Genomic DNA, 17,024 nt, shown 5'->3' with positions numbered 1-17,024 from the left:
AATGGAGGTAAAAAAGAGCTGTCATTGGCCACCTGCTGATATGAGCCTTGAAAGTTTCCCAGAATGCACTTTTTTAGGTTTTCTCCAGCACATTATCAGTAAACATTGAGTCTACTAAATCTTGCCTCTGCTCAAAATCATAGACATTAAACTGCTGGAGTAAACTAAGATATATTCCTGATACTGATGCTCAGAGCTGGTTGGAGGAAGAAAAAGAAAAGTCATGTGGAACAAAAGCCAGATTGTGTCTACATGGTTATAAATATCTTTGCGATCGTGGTTGAACTGTTTCCAACGGTCCTTATCGCAGTGAGAATTTAATCTCACCAGAAACGTGATCTTGGCCCGCAGAGGAGAGCGCGCCGGTAATCGCTGCTTCTCCTGAGCGTGCAGAGCGACGTGGGCCGGGCGGCCCTTTCCCTGACTCTGCCGTGTGGACATCAGGAAATAAATCACCATCAAAGGCCGCTCGGCACAATCAGCCCCAGATGGTCTGTGAGCCTCTCAGCTGTTTGAGAAATGTTGAAGTAATTAACAATTAGCAGTTCAAAGAGAGGCCGATGGGCCGAAGCAGACCAACCAGAACGAGTGTGCTCGGAGAGGGTGACGGGGTGAGCTGGTGTGTGTTTTCACACCCTCTGAATGATGAGCGTCGGTCCACATGCCGCTCTGCGGATTTTATTAGGACAACGAAGAAAAAGACACATTAGTGTAACAAACATTAGGGCATGTTAAACTTAACTTCATGTGCCTGTTACACTGAGGCACTTTAAAGCCACCTCACATCTGCTGTGTTTGTTTTTTTACTTTTTAATGAGCCATTTTTAATCCTTTATTGTTTTTCACTGAGTTTATTCAGCTGTTATTATATAGAGACGTTACGTTCAGCTGCAATATGTGCATTTTATTGCTTTTTATTGACATTTTTAGTATTCTTTACTTTGTTTTAATAAAGGGGCTGGTGCTTGTGTTCTAGTTATAGAGGGCTCATGCTTCTCAGCACCCCCTTTCCCGGGAAGGTCATTGTAAAGTTGCAGGAGAGTCCCTCTATTCGTCGAACCTCAGGTCCTACAGGACTGATGGAAACAAGAAAAAAACTAAATAAAAATGATGAACTATTGACAACCTCTCATCAACAAAAAAAAACGAGATGATGTTCCAAAGAGAGGAGCTCCAATCAGAACTAATTAAGTTGTGTAGAAAGGCTGGACAAGTTTGGAAATTATCCAATCAGAAGTAATTAAATGGTACGAGGAAGCGGTACAAGTAGCTCCTCTCCTCCCTCGAGGAAGACAAGAGTAGACATGTGGACACATTTAATGTCAAGAAAAATAAGACGCTTTGTAAACAGATACAGATTTTACCGCTACCTGTCAGTGAAAGAGGCCACACCCCTAATAATCCAGACCCCACCCTTCGTTACTGCACAGTTGTTGTGAAGGAAGGAAGTTAGTCGTAGAGACCAGAAGAGGCTGTAACCATGTTTATTTCTTGGACATTTTAACATCGGGGCCTGACTCACTGCTGGAGCCTCTGGTAGGCTGCAGGTTTTGGTGCTTTGGTTCATTGTTTTAGCTCCATAGGTTGGTGTTTGGTTTAATTTTATTCATGCTTGCAGAGGTTAAGCTTCATCCCTCCCTGTGCATACCTAAAGCTCCTAAATGAGATGATCTGCACGCCACAGCGACCCTTACAATTCCCCTCCTGTTCTTGCAGACGTTCACATCAACAATTGGAGACATTTGACTTTTAATTTGATATCTTAGAAACTCCTATTGTTTCTGCTTTAATCCCATTTCCTCCTTTTAACTTATTACTGGCAATTTCCCTTTCCTCCTCCCCTCCTCCCGATGCTGATGACTTAATTGTTTTCTCGCTGCCCAACACGAACTGCCCCTGGGAACCCGCCACGTCCTCCGTTACATCCTGAGGCCACGGGATCCGGTGACACAGCGTGTGCGAGTGTGTGAAAGTCGGCCAGTAAATGTGTGTTTTCATGTGCGGCGGTACAAATGTGTGTATGCGCCTTTCCCAACATGAGCGGCAGGCGTGTTTAAGCCCACTCTGCAGCGAGACGTGTGGGAAGCCAGATGAGAGGGCTTCCTCGCCGTTTTCCCAACACCAGTGATTACCAGTCGCGGAAATGCTAATGGCTGTTTTGATAGCCACGGGCCGAGGCTTAAGCATTTGTTTTACTACGTAAATCCATGTCTGGCCCACGCTGCCCCCACGCCTGTTGATTTTAAATTATGAGGATACTGCTGCTGATCATGTTCACTCTTCAAATTTCACAGTTGCAGCTCACTTCCAGTTCAATCCAGGCAGTGAGCCAGAATCCCATCCTCAATATTTAAGTATGCCAGAAAGATGTTTCTACAAAAAAACCACAAAAAACTGCTGTATCCAGTCTATGCCATTGAAGTCAAGATATTTCACCACAAAGTTTGGGCTGTGGCCTTTTATCTTTATGGGAATATTTGACCCCTTTACCAAAGAATCTGTTTGTGCTCTAGAAATAACCTCAAACATAAAAAACTATTGTGTGGCTAGAGATTCCAGTGTGACCCTTAACTGTGAGTTTGTCCTTGAATCTGAGAACCTGGCATATACGGAGATAGAGTGGCACATTGTGCCTTCAGATAAACAGCAGGGCGACGAGATAATTATCTGGTATACTGGAGGTGTGATATATAACAATCTCTATGAGCCATTAAAGAACAGGGTCCACTTTGAATCTTGTCTGATGCACTGAGTCTGTTGACTCAGTGCTTTTGTTTTGCTTAGAGTGTCTTATGTTTCAGTTTAATTCTTGTTAGGATTTGCTAGTTCTTAGGTTTTGGTTTCTGTGTCTCTGTGCCTGCCCCGGTCCCATGTCTCCTGTCTAAGTCCTGTCCTATGTTCTCTCTGTACTGTGTCAGAATCGGGTCTCTGAGTCTGTGTCTGTAAGTTCAGTTGGTGTGCTTCCTGTTTTACTTTGAAGGTCCGTGTCTTATGTCAATCTATCCTGTTGCTTCCCTTGTCTCGTCCAGCCCAATTATTCCCAGCTGTGTTTCCCTTCTGCCTCCCATTTCCTGATAACCCTGCTGTGTATTTTAGTCTGTAGTGTATTTTTATCCCGTTTGTTGTCGCGTCGTGCCCTCACCGTGCTGTCGTTTCCGCCGTCTTCCTGGTTTAAAGTATAATTAGTAGTGCTGTCAGCGTTAATCTCGTTAAAATGATGTTAACGCCATAACCACATTAACATGGCAAATCTCTGTTAGCGAGTTAGCGCGGCTGGATGGCGTCAACTCGTTAGCTTGGTTAGCTCATTAATGCGTTAGCGCCGTGCAGCCCCATGCAGGGGGCGATCCGCGCTAACTCGCTAACAGAGATTTGCTGCTTTAATGCAGTTATGCCGTTAACGTCATTTTAATGAGATTAATGCTGACAGCACTAATAATTGGTGAAACTCTTCATCTATTGCCCCTTAGTTCTCTGTATCCAAGTTTATCCAAAGCAAGGTGAAAAATTTACTGGAGTTTTGAAAAACTTTAACTTGTTCGTAACGGAGAGGCTAAGTATGCCAGTGTGCTACGTAGATGGTGAAGCTGTGGAAGGAAACAATCTGAGGATGAGATGTAGTTCCTCACAAGGTACTCCTGCTCTGGATTACAGCTGGTCAAAGGCAAGCGGAAACCAGATGTTGCCTCTAAGTGCCTTTGTTGACACTACAGCTGGTGACTTGTATTTACGCAAGATCACAGAGAGTGATACTGAATCTACAGGTGCATGCTCGTAAGTCTTGTTGGTATGGAAGAGTGGGAGGTTATACTCTGTTCCCCCTTACAGCTTACATCACCACAGACTATGAACAATGAATCTGGAACTACAGCAGCAATTGAAACCAATATGATTGTGATGATCATCCTTGTCCTCAAGTCATTATCTGCTACTGTAGAAAAAAGAATGACGAAGTATTTGGAAATTAAATACTGACGGAAGAACTCCCTCCTCATAAATGGCAATCAATTAAGAGTCATAACCTTGGGCCTGGATCTTTGGAAAGCATCCAGGATCTTACGGGAGCGTATGAAAACATGAATGGAGAGTTCATGTGTCAGTTCCCGTTCACCAAGGCGAATGATTTTCCAAAAAAGATGGATGACAGTCACAGTGAATGGCCAAGACATCCAAATTCCACAACCTTGAGGACAAGCAAATTGTTCATGCTGCTTTTGAGGAAGAAATATGTTTCTTTTTCTACTCTTTTTCACTTTTTGGGTGACCAGGACATCCCACATCCTCTGCAGCTGCTGACTGAAACATACCGGAGAGCACCTGATATATGTTGGAGGCGATACTGTTTCAGAGCACTTTATGAGAACTTAAGCGAGCTTGTCTGCTTTTGCCATTGATAATAAACGATCCCCGTTATGGTCAGGACTTTAAATGGAAACACGCCAGGGTCATGCACTGCTTCACATCCTGAGCACGCTCACATACGCTGGGACTCGTTCTCTTCAGTGTAATTTGTGTCCTTTTTTAAATTGTTTTTGTGCCTTTGTTGTTGTTATTTTAAATATTTGGTACTATTTTCTGCCTCTCTGTCATTATTTTGAGTTTCTTTAACACTTTAAAAGTCTTTTGATTCATTTTGTGTTTCTTTTGGGCTCTTGGGTGTATTTTTATGTCTTTGTTTTATGTCTCTCTGACATCATTTTTAATCTCTTGGGTATTGTTATTTTCTCTTTGGTGAGATTATATTGACTCATTGGTGTATTTTATGTCTCTTTTGATTTCTTTTGACTCTTCAGTGTGATTTTTGTCTCTTTGGTGCCAGTTTGTGCCTCTGAAGTGAGCCACGCTAAGTTCAGAACTTTAAATGGAAAACATGCCAGCTTCACACCCCGAGCATGCTCACTTACGCCGGGGCACTTTTTTTTTGAGTCTTTGTTGTATTTTTATTATCTCTTTGGTTACGCTTTCTCTCTCCATTTTTTGGCACCATTTTTTTATCTCTTGGGTATTGTTTTTGTGTCAGTTCAGTGTTATTTTAAGTTTCTTTGTTACTATTTTCTATCTTTTGCTTATGCTTTGAGTCTCTCTGGCATCGTTCTGCGTTTCTTGGGTATATTTTTTTTATCTCTATGGAGATATCGTTTTGACTCTTTGGTGTATTTTGTGTCTCCTTGGCACCGATTTGTTTCTCTCTGTTTACATTTTGCGTCTTCTTTTGATTCATTTTGCGTGTCTTTGGTGCAGTTTTGTGCCTCCTAAGTGAGCTCATCTGTTTATTCCATCGGTTATAAATGAGCCACGTTATGTTCAGGACTTTAAGTGGAACACATGCTTGCTTCATGGACTGTTTCACACCCTCAGCGTGCTGATATAAATTCCTTTTTTAGGGGCCAGAAGTCAAGTTCAGCGATGAAAAGCTAAATGTGGGGACTTTCTGTGAAGAAAGCATCCTGTCTGTTTTTTAATTAGACTTCCAGACTGGTTACTGTTTGACCAGCAGCCAGTGTTTGGAAGGCTGCACAGCCCACCGTTACAAAGATGCTTGTTTTGGACCATCATATTGTTTGCATTATTTGAACAGCGTGGTAGTGTGAATGCTGCAGTGACATCGCGGTAGTTCTGGTAGTTGCCAGCAGCAACATACAATGTAGGCTTAATTGCAAAAATGAGAGCAGCGTGTGAATGCTAATACACCAGCCTCTTTGAATCCACTGCCAGGCCTACCATTTGGTCTCATTTTGATCTTCGTTGGCCTGGTTTGTGTGTGTGAGCGCGTGCACTGTCCGTAACTAGGCTCAACCTTTTCTGGACTCCAAGAGTCGATCTGGTCTTTTACCTTTCAAAGGGCTAAAAAATGTTGCCCGTATGTTTGTACTTGCTGGTCCAGCTGTTGCGGTTAACAGCCAATAATGAAACACCTTGAACCTGCATTCCTTCTAATGACCAATAGGGGGCCTTCAATTGCAAACAAGTCTGATCTTACACATCTGTGACCTTAGATTACATTTTCCTGATGAGATTATGGTTTCAATCTGCAGTTTCAGCTCTAACTGAGCAACATGACAGGGCTCTAGACTAACTTTTTTTAACGGAACTTCTTCTTTTGCAATATTGTAGGCGATGTTAAACTTAATGATCATCTCAGCCTCCTCCGATGACCTGTTTACTCCTGCCTGCCGCTGAAAGGCAGTGGGGAGCAGGGACATTTTGGCAGAGCATTTATCGCGGCATATAATGTGTCTTCTCGATGCTGTATGCTTTTTCAGCGTTTCAATTCGAAACGTATTAGCACCAGTGACAAATGCAGTGTTGCCGGCCATGGTCTTTCCACATTCGCGACAATAAATGCAGTGCATCATATTGTCAGCTTGGCTGTATCTTAGCCAGAGAAACTGGTCAAGCCACTCGATTCGAAATTTATACATTTTCTCACTTTTACTTTCAGTGGACTCCGGCTGGGAGTCGATCGTATGTGGCTCATTTTCTGATGCCGTCTCTGGACCAGTGTTTGACAAAAACAGAGAGGTTGATGGCTCCGTGTCAGAGCGCTGGCTCAGAATTTTGGACTGATCAGGCCTTAACTTAACGAAAAAGTTATCAATTGTTCTTTTCATATTTTCTCAATACCAACTTCATACACTTCTGACCTGGGCTACTCACCCTTCTCTATCTGCCCGCACTTTCAAACGTAAACATAAGTAGGTCTGCAGGAATATCTGGACCACGGCCAATCACAGAGGTCCCGACCTCTGAGTATCTCTGATTGGTTTAGAACACGACATGGGCATAATGTGTGTCTGTTGTTGAACACACGGAGACTTTCAGGGTTGCTGAAACTTTTTTTTCCGCGAAAATACTTGGTTGCACCGGTGCGACCAAGTATTTTTTTTTACTTGGTCGCACCGGTGCAACCAAGTATTTTTTATTAGTCGCACCATGGAGAAATTTGGTCGCATTTGCGACCAAATTAGTCGCACTCTAGAGCCCTGCATGATACTAACTTTGGATACAAGTGATAAAACACACCTGTATCAACACACACTACGGCTCCTCCACCTCTGGTTTTAGGGAAGGCTATAAGTTGTGGTGGCATCTTTCCAAAATAAAAAACAGCTTTTCCACCTTAAATCCCAAGCCATTCCCAGAATCTATTAGATCCCACAGCATAAGCTCTGTCCCTCCTTTGACTGTTTAAGTGCTGGTTTTAAGAACTAAATCTTCAGATTTTTTTCTGTGTTTCTGTAGGTGGAAACTGTGCAAGCTGCTTCAGCTCTATATGTTAAAACAAAAAAGTTAGATAAGCCAGATCCAGGTTTGACCTTTTCCAGATCACATTTCTTAAATATTTTGTCTGTACGAAGCCTAGACTGTAGAAACCTAATTGAATCCACTCTTAGTGGACAAAATGCTAAATTAACAGTGCAAACAAACCTGTTGATTAAGTCAACAGTTTATAAGCTGCAGCTTGTTCACACTGCATTCTTACAACGCTGCGTCACCTGATTAGAAGTCAGATAAAGCAGAGATTTCCTGGACTTTATGCAAGTAAATCGGCTCTATTTATTACACCGTAAGGGAGTGATTCGGTCGTTACAAGCAGGCCTTCAGATGGCTTTCTAATGGGCTGTAGTTGGGGTATCGGTAATGATACGTCAGTCTGCCTGCTGAAAGGTCACAGCGCTAACACTACTCTGTGATGAGTGACAAAATGGAGTTAATGTGGCGTTCGGGGTACACGGCTCGAGCTAAGTAAACATACGACGGAGCACATGTGAGTGTGGAGGGAGATGACGTGGGGCAGGGAAAGGGAGTGAACCAAAGCTGGGAGATTAAAAGAAAACAACTTTCAGCTGAGCTCCACAGTTAGTCACTGTAGATCAGTGTGGAGGACTTTTTAGGTCATGATGGTTAAGTAAGCATCCACAAACATCTCTGATTTTACAGAGGTGGGACCAAGTCATTGTTTTGCAAGTCTCAAGTAAGTCTCAAGTCTTTATCCTCAAGTCAAGTCTCAAGTAATGTCAGGCAAGTCAGAGTCGAGTCTCAAGTCACTGGTGTAAAAGTCCGAGTCAAGTCACAAGTCTGAAACTTTGAATTTCAAGTCCTTTCGAGTCTTTAAAAAAAATAAAAAATGAAAAAAGCATGTTGCAGTTATGCTAAATGTAAATATTAGACCATGTAATTTTAAAATCTGTGTTTTTCTCAACACATGACAAAATAGTGAACTTAGAAAATATACACAAATTGTGAAATTGCACCTCTTTAAAATGCAGCTCAATTAAACCTAGCTCCAAGAATAATTTTCACCGACAGTTCTGAGATAAGATGCATGTTATTCTTGGATGCGGTTGTAGGACCGGCTTTAAAATCGCATGACAAAAATATCATACACATTAAAAAGAACTGCATCACCAACGTAGCCTGGACAACATTTGCTAGTTAGATGAAGTCAGCTATCTCATTGTAGCATATTTATATGCATATTTATAATCATACGGTTCTTGGAGTGAGTGCATACACTCATGAAGTTTAGTAACTTCAGGTCACTGCAACAAGCCCAGGTACAGTTTACCGACGGATGGGTGCAGGACCTTGAAATGCACCGTGTAGAACGAAAGACCATCGTACGTATCATAAGTTTACCAGTCTCACAAATTGTCTTCATAAATACACATTCCTTAACCGTTTATTAATAGGACCTTTGAGCTCAACGGTAATTAATTAGTAGTGGAAATAATTTCTGGTATGCGTTACAGAAATGTAGCAGTGACAATAATACTGTATGCTGTAATCGTACTGGGCAATTAGTGATACAAAAAACCTGTTTTATCCTGTGAATAAAAGTATATGTTTTTGTCAATGTACCATAATAACAGAGGCGAAACGCAATATTGTGTCAGGACAATTCACTATTTATGCACAATAAATAAAGGAGCATAGCGCGACAATTTCTGTTCAGCGCCAGACGTGCTTGTAACCTATATCACCAATTATGTTAAGAAAAATGACGTATTAACTACTAAAAAACACTGACCTTCGTGTAAATGCTTGGAGCAGACTAACCTGTGAGCTGGAGTGTTCTGGGACGTTATATTTGATTTTTGAATGGCTGCAATCCAGGCCATCCGTCGCTTCTTTGTTACTTCGGAAACATGGCTCGAACAATTTCTCTTCAACGACGTAATCCGATAACAACCGATCTCTGTACCCGTCGGCTTCCCGTGGCTGTCATGCGACCGGCTATTGCAGTTAATAATACAACAGCTTCTTGCCATTTTTGTGTTTCTTTTTATCGCTGTGTGACTGATTTCAAGCCTGCGTGCGCTAGTACCTCTTGCCACGAGTTCCCAGAATCCTTTGCAGTTCTACCCGTGAATGACGTCACATTTTCAATCTCTATATAATATGTATGTTAAATTTTATATTTGGGGTGAAATATCAAGTCTTTTCAAGTAAACCGGTTCAAGTCCAATTCAAGTCCCAGGTCATTGGTGTAAAAGTCCAAGTCAAGTCACAAGTCTTAGAACATTTTTTCAAGTCAAGTCTAAAGTCATAAAATTAATGACTCGAGTCCAAGTCATGTGACTCGAGTCCACACCTCTGTGATTTTAACAAAAAAATGAACCACTTTCTCAGACTTTTTGTTGTGTCCTTGATTACATCTGTGAATCTTCTCCAAGGTCTTTCTCTTTTCCTCCTGCCTGGCAGCTCCATCTTCAACATCCTTTCTTCAACATATCCACTATCCCTCGTCTGCACACATCCAAACCATCCCAGTCTTAGCAATTAATCTTTGTCTCCATTTTCTGTCCATCCCGGTCACTCCCATCGAAGGACTTAGCTCTGCCACCTTTAGCTAATTATTTTTGGCTAAACCTAACCTCATTGTTTTATTTAAAAGAAATGCAAATGAAGAATAAGATTTCGTCGTCACCCTCATGCAAGATTCTGTTGGTTTTTATCACTGTTTCGATGAGACATCAGTGCATGAGTTCAGAGACACTCAAATTACAGAGAGGGAGAATCTGTAGTAGCTGGAAAAGATGAAACTTTCTGGAGAAAATGACCGAAGCTCTTTACTATTTCCAACATGTCCGGTTAGAGGGTCTAACAAAGGGAGGTTTTTCCTGAATGGCAATTCAGACACATGCCACAAACACCACTATTGCGTCTTTGCAGACATGTGCAGACTAACCGTGCGACTCAATTTATTCGCCATTTTGGACTTTGGAAAAACACGTCTTCAAAGCTCTTTGTGATTGCTGCGGATGGACAACGAGGATGCGATGCCAAACATCTGTTTCCCTAGCAACTCTCGAGATGTGTCCACCATGATGTAAGGTTGGAAACCTACATAAACAGGAACAGTTGATGCCCAACACAACTAAGGCAGTGACCTTACACTAGGCTCTAACGTAGACGTATTCTGCTTGTAAAAGTGAAAAATATTCAATTTGGTAGATCAGAGGTTGTGACAGTTTCAGGTGAGGTCGTGTTGACCTGTCAAGCTGCTGGAGACATCCCATGATGCACTGCTCCTCCATTCCACATGTGTTTAAAAGTCACTACTGCATGTCACCGTCTTTCCTGTCCTTCTTTTTTGCCCTATTATCCTGGTTATGCTGGTGAACTTTTCCGTTGAAAAGAGTTCTTCCTCCTCACTGTCACCAATCGTTGCTCACATGGGAACATCAGATTGCTGGGTTTTCCTCTCATATAAAGAGCCTTGAGGCAACTGCTGTGTGAATTGTTGCTATATAAATAAAATTACAGTCAGCATTTTTTCTAGCTTGTTTTCTTCTCTGTTTTCCATCTACAGTTTCGTGAAGCAGACTTTCCACTGAGCAGCTGACCGTTATCATTACGTCAGTGTAACGGATCTGCTCACACACCCCGTTAGCTCACTGATTGTTTTTCATTAACATTTATTAACATTTAAAAACAGTTTCTGTCACGCTGTCCTGTTGAAAAAGTAAGACGGGGGAGGTCGCAGGCTGTTCTACTAACTGAGCATGTGCTGCTTTTAATGTGTTTTCTGTGTGGTAGACTTTAACAATCACCCTCCTCCTCCTTCTCCACTTGAGCCTGACCACCATTCAGGTGCAAATAGCGGCCGAGGCATGCGTCAAATTTACAGCCTGGCTTTACAGCGTATGGTTGTCTGGACACTCTTTCTCCTTTCTCCTGTGGCTGCAGCTCTTTGGGTGGCTCGGGGAAACATCTGGAGGGGACAATGAATCCCGGGGTCGCTCAGCGGCGCTCTTTCAGCGACACATGCCGGCGACGAATGCAAATCAAACGCGCCCACACACATAATACCGCTCGGGCTCTCTATCAAATTGCCGTCAGACATTTTTATGGTCAAGTCACACACAACAACACAGATTCAACTTGTGGAATCATCACACTTCTAATACGATTAAGAATCTGCCAAAATACAGGGTGGGACGGTGACATCAACACTTATTTCTGCATGCATAGACAGTACGTCAGGGAAGGAAGTCAAAGGAGGTCTTTGAGATGTTTTAACTATTTGAAAGTTGAGTGGTTTAAGAGAAAGTGATGCTAGCAACACCGTTCAGAAGTCAAAGCTGTGACGCCACCTCCAGAGGTCCCATATCCATTGGTCAGAGCAATTTTGGTTTCACAACAGGGTCCAAATGTTGAAGGTGATCAACATTTCTGTCTCAACCAGATCACTGAGATAATTCTATTCCAACAATTCACAATTAGAAATGTGAAAATCTTTTGAGGTCCATCCAAAAACTTTCACCACAGCTCTGATCACACATATGGATGTATTTTCTTTTGAGTTTTCATTTTGATCCATCTGACCATTTAATGGCTGAACTAGATTTCCCACCAACATTTTTACTTTCAAAAATTACGTTCCAACTAACAATAAGATATCAAACAAAGTACACAGTATGGTGTCAAAAATGGTGCACATCTTTGACAGCGTTTTTCAGTGGTCTGAAACACCATTTATCTGCAGATGAAAGGCCAAAACATGTAGGGAAAGCTACGCTTATCAAAATACCCGTGTACGTGTGGTCGTAGCCTTCATTTTTAACAAACTTAAAAATGTAAATAGAGCTGATAAAAATCTGCAGAGGGTTGGGGATGATGACTAACCAAAGAATTGCAGCATATTAGAAAGACGAGATCGTCATCCAGAAATATTGACAAGAAACATCTTGACGGGCTGAACGGTTTTCCTGACGTGACTCACGAGCACGTGTTGCATCTATCAAAGTAAAGACAGGACCTATTTAATTCATTTATACTCTTACAAGCGGGCACAACACGGTCATCAGTCATTTTGCTGACACAGTGAGCGTACATGTTGCACCAGGACGATAACCTCACATCAGGCGCTCCATACCATATTGATGGTGGTTCTCCTCCAACACATTAACTCTCATTACTGCTCCACTCAACCGCCTGGCATTTACAATGACAAATTCCTCCTGGCATGGGCCCACCAGGACCTGATTTACAGACCTCTGCAGCCCCCTCAGCACCCTGCACATATTGCAGGAGTTTAACACGGTAGATCCAATTTTAGACAGGAAAAAAAAATAAATTTCTCAAATGTCACTAATCTGCAAACTGGGGAATAAAACTGCTGTTTCTCCAATCTGTGGAAGGCATTTTCCAATCCAGCAATTAGATTATTAGCCTGGGAGTCAGATTTTTCATACGTTTAACGGCTTTTAATGGAACGCTTCTGTAACGTTAACATGTTTTTTATTGCCCCAGCCATGCAGCAAGACATTGCGGCTTGACTCACGTTAACATGTAATGAAAGAAAGTTTTTCCTCGTCATGACTCTCTTTGTGTTTCGAGTCCCTCTTCAGCCGCAGAGCGTGGACAAATCAAATTGTCCTCCCAGAGAAAAAAGCTCCAGAAACTACTTCACGTTGATTGATGCTCCTCGAGTTGGTGAAGGAGGAAGAGCTCAATTAGTATGTGTGAGAGGGGGGTTGGGTGTAATTGAGTTAAAGGCTCCCCAGGCCTGAACTGAATTAAGAGCAGATTAAAGGTAAAGTGCTGAGTGTGTGAGTGTGTTTTATCCTGTTTCTTAAGCATTATAAAAATAAAAATATAAATCATATTAAACGTGCTTTGAGTTTTAGCTGTGGTCAACCTTTAGTATCAAATCACACATTTTTCATCTCCCCCCCATAAAAAAAAAAAGAATTCTGTGTATATGAGCCTCATAGTGAAGATGATGCAGCCTGCTAGGTAAAATTAGCCTGTTAATGTCATGGCTACTTTCAAAAAAACAAATAAGATAAGATAAGATAACTTTTATTAGTCCCACACGTGGGAAATTTGTTTTGTCACAGCAGGAAGTGGACAGTGCAAAAGTTATGAGGCAAAAATTAGAATACAATAAGAATAAATACAGTACACAACTGTACAGAATAGAATAAAATACTATATACAGTAGAATAAAATAAAATAAATATACAATAAGATAAAAATAGAATACAAATACAAATACTATATACAACTGAGTAAAAATACAACGATGACAGAAAGGATTATTGCACTTAGTATTATTGCATATGTATGGATGTGTGTGCTTGATCAGTTAAAGTCTTTATTATGGAGTCTGACAGCAGTGGGGAGGAAAGACCTACGAAATCTCTCCGTCCCACACCGTGGGTGCCGCAGTTTCCCACTGAAGGAGCTGCTCAGTGCTGTCACAGTCTGCTGCATGGGGTGGGAGATGTTGTCCAACAGGGATGACAGCTTAGCCGCCGTTCTCCTGTCACTCACCAAATGCAAAGCTATTTATGATTATTTGGTACTTCAATTTGTTTACTTTTTTTTAATTATATAATTCAAATAATGAAAGTTACTATACTTACAAAAGGGACTGTGCGATATGACGAAAACCTCATAACCTGATATAAAACATCTATCGTCCGATAGAGATATAAATCACAAAAATGTAACATTTTCTGTAAATTCTGTGAATCTCGGCTAGCTGGGCGTTGTGTACCTGGAGTTGAGTGTTTTACTGATGCATGAAAGGATACATTTTTAGACATAGGTTGTAACGGCCGCCGTTTTCTTTGCGGCATGCTGCAGGGAAAAGCCTGTTCTAACGTTCGAGTCTAAGGTTTATTTTTTAGTACCTACGGCTCTTTTTTGCTTCTCATCGGTAAATACTCTGCATACTATTTCACGTAATTCAGTTTATTTTGAAAAGTCTCAACAGGATCTTGAGCTTTATTGTGAAAGGTTTATGTGGAAAATAAACAAGCGGACACGTGATGGTTTTACCATTGTTGTTGCTAACGACAATGCATAAAAGCAGGCGCTTGTCCGTCCATAGTGTGGTTATATTAAATATAAGAGAAAGAGAGAACTTTAAGAAATTAATATAGCCACAACAGTGACCATCAAAACGATGAAAAAATATTGCCGTAAACAGTTTCTTTTGCGACACCACGAAACAAACGATAGCTTAAAATGAAACGATAGACGTTTTTAATATCGTCATCCAATATATATCATTATATCAAACAGCCCTACTTACAAGGCAGAACAATTATGAAATGAAGGAAATAATAATGTATTAACATGTAACAAGCAGTTTCTTGCTTTGTCAAACGCCAACAAAAAAATAACTTAAAATTTTGACTTACCTCTGCCCGATGCATAAACAAGCTTCTATAATGGAGAACTTAAAGATGGCAATAATGGCCGCACCTTTTTACACATTAAAAAATAATTACTTAAGCTCTGAAAGGCATCAATGGCACAAACATTGTCAACTTTGCTAACTAAGCTAGCTAGCTGATAATTTAGCACTCCCGCTCATCCAAAAATGGTCATTTTGCGTCCAAATAACAACATGGCGGCAGGCAAAATGTCTATCAGATTTTACTGTTATTGAATATGATACGGTATTTCTAACTGCCGTGATGCTGAGATCACGAACTGGCACATTTTGCTAAAATTTGGTAGAAATATCGCAGCTACTAGATATTTCCATTCTGTGCAGCTAAAAAGTGTTTACAGTTTGGATTTTTAATAAACTTATTACTAAGTTCTCCTTCTGTTCGCTATATTGTTGTTTCTCTACCACAGATCTTCAGTTACATTCCAGTGCTACTTAGCTCTGCTGTTAGAAAGGCCTGTGTCTGCTTTGAAGTACGACCCAGCTGCCCCATTCATGCCTTAAGTGCACACCAGGTGCCTTGGACCACAAAAAGCTGGAGAAGAAAAGCTCTTTGCTCCTCAAAAAAGCCCAACGTCACAAATCTCCCAGCTACCCCCCACGTCTGCAGCCGCCATGGAGGTCAAGTGGAGCTTTTTGTGAGCAAACGGTGGATTAAAGTCTAAATAAAAGAGGAGATTTATAGAGTAACGCGCTGTTGTTTTAGTACAAGTTTATGATAACGTAACTCAGACAGCCCCTCTCTAGGCAGTGCCTACACTAATAGCTGGGGATAAAACTCACGTCAGCTACATAAACATCTGAGCTGCAGGTTAAAGAAGCAGCAGGTTTCACACACACAGCAATAAACTGGAGATTTTAATAGTTAATGAATGCCACATACCACCTGCCTTATTCCAGCCTGAAGCCCTAAAAGGAAAACAAAACAACCCCAAAAACCATTAGAGGCAGCCCTCAGCGAGTCTGAGCTGATTTAAGTGACGTCCACCCAAATATGTTCAAGTCTCGGACATGATCACGGCACATTTAATCTATTCATTTATTTTTCAGATTTTTTTTAATTACTGGACTAATTTTATATCATAGTAAAATACCTTCATGTGAGTATTAGGGACATCACAGCACTGTTTCTATAACATCATGTTCTTATGGAAACAGGTGCCGTCGAGGGAAGACGCTGAACAGTTATGCTCCATTTTTGAAAACTAACGTTAATGTTTCAGCCTTTTTTTTCCTAGAGCGCCCTCTAGTGCAGGCAATATTTGTACAATTCCATTAACAGGAAGTGAAACAACTAGAATGTGCATCTTTTATATACAGTGCATGACGGACACGTGACTATTCTCTGATATGTAATTGTAAACCCTTTGTGATGCTGAGGGGAAGTCCTTCCTTAGAACATCTTCCTTCATTCTTCCTGCTGTAAATAAATCTGTGCTCAGATTCTTCTTTGTGTTAATAATCTCGGAGTAAACTCGAGCAAAGCTGCAGGGCATAGCTGAAGATTTATCCTCTAAATAAAACATTTATTTATCTTTATTTATTTACTTACCTGTACTCAGCGAGATTTGCTCCGAGGCTCTCGTGCTTTAGCATCGGTGCTAAGGAAGACAGACGGGAGTAATTAGCCTCACCTGGAACTAGCAGTGAATTATCCTTGCCACGGGCAGACATGAACAACCCACTCCACTATCTCCCACTTTCTCCCTCCAAAACTTTGTTTCCGCAACATTATTCTCCCTTAGGTCTTGAGTTGTAGGATCTCTGGTAAGCTTTCTTTATCACCTCCTGGTTTTTGTCCTTTTTCAGGGGTTTTCCTGCCTCGTAACCGATTTCTTTTATTTCTCTTACTACCTTTATGTTAATTTCTATCTCAGGCTCTTTTAGTGCACATCCTCTCTATCAAACTAAACCTTCCTCCTGTCCATGTTTGCACATGTGTTTAATCTAATCTGTTTTTATTTCCTGAAGCGTTTTCAGTGGTTTGTCTGTTTGATCATTATTCATTTTTTAATATATGTTTTTGTTCTGGATCATTTGTCTTTTATTTTTTGTCTTTTTCTTTCCTTTTAGGATGATTTGCCAAAACAAAATGCTGCAGTTTCTTTTTTTAGTAAGTATATAAAACAGTTATTCTCTCATTAATTCACATTACCGTCGCACAAATGCCTTTGTCTTTTATGATACTCTCCGTTCCCCTAAATTTGGGCTTGCAGGTCATTATGCTTTTCAGTGAATCTGATGATGGCGAACTTCAATTATGTAGATGTTACTGTACCGGCTTCCACAAACCATTTCCCTATATTCGTTTTTGCATTTTAGTATCGTA

General features: G+C 41.1%; 1 pseudogene across 1 annotated transcript; it reads left to right on the top strand.

Moving 5' to 3' along the window:
- Nucleotides 1–3,469: 3,469 nt before the first annotated feature.
- Nucleotides 3,470–6,777, top strand: LOC309691254 (coxsackievirus and adenovirus receptor homolog; annotated as a pseudogene). Its single transcript has one exon. The product of its transcript is annotated as a coxsackievirus and adenovirus receptor homolog (transcript).
- Nucleotides 6,778–17,024: the final 10,247 nt, after the last annotated feature.

This window comes from Aulonocara stuartgranti, assembly GCF_965226115.1.
Source record: "Aulonocara stuartgranti genome assembly, chromosome: 16".
NCBI lineage: Eukaryota > Metazoa > Chordata > Actinopteri > Cichliformes > Cichlidae > Aulonocara > Aulonocara stuartgranti.
The sequence above is the reverse complement of the archived record's forward strand: the minus strand, read 5'-3'. Positions and strand labels throughout refer to the sequence as shown.